This window comes from Propithecus coquereli, unplaced genomic scaffold (assembly GCF_000956105.1).
Source record: "Propithecus coquereli isolate 6110/MARCELLA unplaced genomic scaffold, Pcoq_1.0 Scaffold118, whole genome shotgun sequence".
Classification (NCBI taxonomy): Eukaryota; Metazoa; Chordata; class Mammalia; order Primates; family Indriidae; genus Propithecus; species Propithecus coquereli.
The window spans coordinates 4,222,984-4,228,312 of record NW_012135858.1 but is presented as its reverse complement, the minus strand read 5'-3'; positions in this window follow the sequence as shown (position 1 = coordinate 4,228,312).

Here is a 5,329-nt window from a genome sequence, read left to right as displayed (position 1 = left end):
AGGCATCGTTTAACCCTGAAAGTGCAGATTTTCCAGAGTACTCAAAGCTTTTCAACTTTTTCAACTTTGGTGGGTATTTGTATTTTTAAAAAAATTTTCAACTTTGGTGGGTATTTGTATTTTAAAAAAAATTTAGTTTGGTACTCTATTAAAAGTCCCTCTACAATCTTACCATTAAAAAATAACTGTTGTTTGATAGCAATGTTATCATTTGTATAGGGTTACCAGATTTAGCAAATAAAAATAGAGGACAGCAAGATAAATTTGAATTTCAGGTAAGTTTTTTTTTTTTAGTATGTCACATTGAATGTTTGGGAAACAGGCAGTGTTATTTAATTAAAATCACTATTTCAATTGTGCTGATTAAATACTGTACAATTATAAAACAGGTTGAACTAATGCCTGAAACTTGCTGTGTGTGCATTTATTAACTATGGGGCTATGTCCTGAGAAATTCATCTTTAGGAAATTTTGTCATTGTGCCAACATCATACAGTGTAAACACAAAAACCTAGATGGCATAGCCTACTACACATGTAGGCAATAAGGTATGTAGAGCCTGTTACTTCTAGTCTACAAACCTGAACAGCATGTTACTGTACTGAATACTGTAGGCAACTGTAACACAATGAGAAATATTTGTGTATTTAAACATATCTAAACATAGAAAAGGCACAGTAAAAATACTGTATTATAATCTTACAGGGCCACTGTCATATATTTGGCCCAGCATTGACCGAAATATAGTTAACATGGTGCATGACTGGAATTGGAGATCTCTCTACACCAGGTTTTTGGATTAAAGTGAATACCAAAAGAAAGCTCCAGCATGACCCCAGCAAATCTGGATTTACTCTTCTGAACCATCATCAAGTTAATCGGCATCTAATTTACAACATCTACTTCTCAGCATCTATGTGACGGGAACTATGCTCAACCATTCTTCCAGTAACAAAACTAGACCTTTGGCAGGAACTTTTTCACAGTCTGTGACAAGAATGGCTTTATACTATTCAAAACTACTAGAAATTCAATTTGTAGCAAAATGGCATGTACAGTTACAATATAAGCTATGAGTACAAACCAGTGTTTAAAAAGTTTAATGTCTATTTCTGTATCATTAAATTGCCACTCATGTTAAATAGAGTGGTAATTTAATCACACCCAATCTTTCTACTCGAGTATGTAAGAAGTTGTAACTTAAATATAATCCTGTATACACAAATTAAGGCAATCAGAGCCTCTATTTTTATACAGAACAATGAGATCAAAGCAGACTATAGGATAGCAATTTTATCTGTTTAGCCTGTTTTCACTTTGAGGAAGCAAAGTTAATGACTATGCCGTTTCATATAAATACACTGAAGTAAAATTGTGAATGTGCCCAAAATGCAACATTTCATGAAATAATTGAAACAATGAACTGTTAGATTAATAATTAGAGAAAATCTACAAGGATGACTCAATGTTAGGAACCTAAAAGAGAATGATTTAACTGTCCAAGGATTATGAGGTTCTTAGAAAAATTCTTATTTAAAGCTCTTGGCAAAATTGATCATGTTATAAAAATGTAAAACATGTACGCAAACTTGATGTTTTGTTTAATGTAAGCACTAATGTATAGTTGAAATACCTAAATATTTATAAAGAATAGGTTGTCTATTTTTAAGAGTGGATTTGGTTTTATTTTTGCAAACTTTTTATTAAGGTATACTATACACACTAAAAAAGTGCACATAATTTGCACAACTATATTACTCATGCAGTCAACACCTAAATTCATAAAAAAGAACAACATTCCAGAATCCCCTTTGTCTTTCCTTCCAGTTGCTACCTTTCCCCTCCCAACGGTAAGCATTATCCTGACTTCCAGCAGCACATTTTTTTGTACTTCATATTAATGGAATTATAAAGTACATACGTTGTGTCTGGCTTCTTTGGTACATTATGTTTATTACTTTTATCCATTTTGTTGCAAGTAGTCATGAAGCATTTATTTTCATTACTATATAGCATCCCATTATGTGAGTATGCCACAATTGAGATATTCATTGTATTGTTGATGAAGCTACCCTAGCATTTGAGTAGCTTCCTACCTTTTATCTACTTAGTGTTAGTATAGACTTACAAGAGTACATGTCTTTTGGTGAACTTATGTAAGCATTTCTGTTGGGCTTATACCTCAAAGTGGAATTGCTAGATCCTAGGGTATGGTAAGCTCCAGAACTGCCAATTTTTCAGTGTTTATACCATTTTACATTCATGTTCTACATGTATGTCAACACTTGGTAACTTTTTTTTTTTCATTTTAGCCATTCTGGGGAACATGTAGTGGTATGGCATTGTGGGTTTAATTCACATATCTGATAATTAATGAAGTAGAGCAACTTAACATGTTTATTGGCCATTTGAGTGTTTTTCCTTGAAAATGTTCATTTTTTATTTTTCTGCTGGTTTTTTGCTTACTCATTCTAGGAATCCTTTGTTGGATATGTATATTGTTGGATTGTCGTATGTATCTTTAACTCTGTTAGCTGCCTTCTCATTCATGTCTTTCGATGAACTAAAAAGTTCTTAGTTTTAATATGATCTAATGAAATTTTTCCCTTGTATGATTATGCTGTATTGTTTTAAAAAAATCTTCTACTCTGAGGTCAAAAAGATCATTTTTTCCTAAAAGCTTTATTATTTAACCTTTCACATTTAGACTTGAAATCATTTGAAGTAATTTTTATGTATGGTGTAAGAGTAAAAAGACATTCTTTTTCTAGATGAATATCCAATTGACCCAGCAACGTATATTGAAAAGTTCATTCTTCTCACTGCACTGTAGTGTCATCTTTGTCATAAATCAAGTGACCACTTATGTGCTTTTTATAGTAGTGACATGGTTTTAAGTGATTATAACTTCCAGTAATGATCGGAAGTCAAATGCTCAAAACCTAATTTAAATCTTCTGGATAATTAAGTCATAGCTTACATGAATTCTACTGACACAGAGGGCAAAGAAAAACCTATGAAAAGTTAAAAATATCCTGCTTAGTAATGAAGAGGATGAGAAGAAGGTTATTACTGTGTGTTTAGTACTGTTTAAGTTTAGTAAGGAATTGGGTTCCTACTTCCCAGGAAGTATGGAAGGTAAAATTTGAGACCAAAAAAAAAAAAAAAAAAAAACGAGAGGTGGAGTAGTCAGGAACGGTTTCATAGAGGAAATGAAACTCAAATCCTTGAATTAATTGGGCCTGACTGGGTCACTGTTAATGCAAAACATTAGAGCCTTCCTTCCTTGTGTTTTTTATGACATTAAATCCATTATCATATCCTGCTCTTATTTCTTAGATGCCTTTTTAACCCACTATTACTGAATTTTAGAACAGATCAATGGTTCTGACCCTGACTGCACACCTGAAGCACCTTGGGAGCTTTTAAAAAATACTGATGCCCAAACCCCATTTTGACTAATGAAATCAATCTGTGGGTGTGGAGCCAAATCATCAGTATTAAATGCCCTCTCAGGTAATCCGAATGTACAGCTGAAGTTGCAGACCACTAAGTCAGGAGGTGCCTGGAATCAGCAGTTCTCAGCTAGGGATAGGGTTGTCAGATAAAATACAGAACACCTGGTTAAATTTGACTTCAGATAAGCAAATAGTTTATCCCCGAGGGGAGTGTAGCAATGGCTGTACACATTTTTGTCATGACCATGGGCTGCTGCTGGTGGTTAGAGGCCAGGAAATGCTGTTAAACATCCTACAAGGTACAGGACAGCCCACACAACAAAGAATCATCTGGTTCAAAATGCCAACACTGCAGAGGTAAATTCTGCTTGAATCAACAAGAGTCAGAGGAGAGAAAATAGAGTTGGGACTAAAAGTAGAATTTTTTTCAAATATAAGGATTATGATGATGTTGCAAGTAACAGAAGCCCAAGAAAAACATCAAGGTTTTAAACTTAAAGCCAGAGAACTATTGTTTGAAAGGTAGCATTCTATAATTGAATTTTTAGATACACGTTTCAGCAAATTTTCAGAGAAATTCACAGCATGGAGAGTACAATGAAATGAAATCCTAAGTTTTTTTATCTATGAAATGACAGCAGTTGTCAGTTAACCCTAAATTCTTTCAGCTTAACTTCTGCAACTCTGGTATTTTTCATCAGACATTTAATAGACTTATCAAGAAGTCTATCAACATACCACACTTCTTGATCAGTCTATTGTTTATTATACAGTGCAAATATAGAAAATAAACACATATAAATGATGGAATCACAGCCAAGTTCCAGTACTTGGTCTTAACACTAGCTGTGTGATTTGATGCATGCTCCTGTTTCCCATTTCGCCTACCATAAAATGAGGAATGTGGATCAGATTCAAAGCTCCCCTCTTTTCATCATTTAATTTCTACATGCTTGGATAAATTTTCTTCAACCAGCAACCAAGAACAAAATTCCCAAGTTCTTGTCAAAACAATTTCCCAACAAAAACTTTTTTTTTTCAGTGACAGGTCTAGTATTAATTTCAATGGCTCAGTCTTATTTTCAAAGGTAGCAAATTTATGTTTAAGATAATTTTATAAATTGTTTCTTGTCCACAGGGTCCCGATGACATCAACATGATGAAACTAATACCTGAGTTTTTTAATTGTAGTACATAATAATCAGCCACTTTCTAATATTATCGATCAGTAAGAGTCCCTTGAGTTACAGTTCTAAAACCTTGCCATAACACTTCAGAAAAAAATTTTTTAATTGGTAGTTACTGCTTATCATGCTGTTTGTTTTTGGAAATCCTGCTAAAAAGCAAAATGATAAAAAGAGTACCACCACCATGTACCCTGTCCTCCAACAATACAGTACATAGCCATAACCACCTACAGGGAATAAGTATCATTTTCAAGCAGTAAATGGTACTTCATAATAGTTAAAACAAATGTTGAAATTTCAAGGCAACTTGATTCAAAGAATGGTGCAAGATAGGAAATGCCTGAATAAGCAATATACACATTGGAAATAATGAAAGAGTGGTGCAGGGTAATCGACCAAATAATTCTTTGTTGTGGAGAGCTATCCTTTGCACTGTGAGATGTTTGGCACTATCCCTGTCCTCTACGTACTAAATGCTATAGCAAAATCCCCCATCCCTCAAATCGTGACAATCAAAAATGTCTCCAGACATTGACAAACTTGCCCTGTGGGGCAAAACTGTCCTAATTCAGGATCACCGAGTAGAAAAAAAGCCATGCAAATGGGGGATCTACAATTGTGTGCACAAGGGTTAATCTCACAACGTTGAGTAAAAGAAGCCAGACACTAAACATATTATAGTTT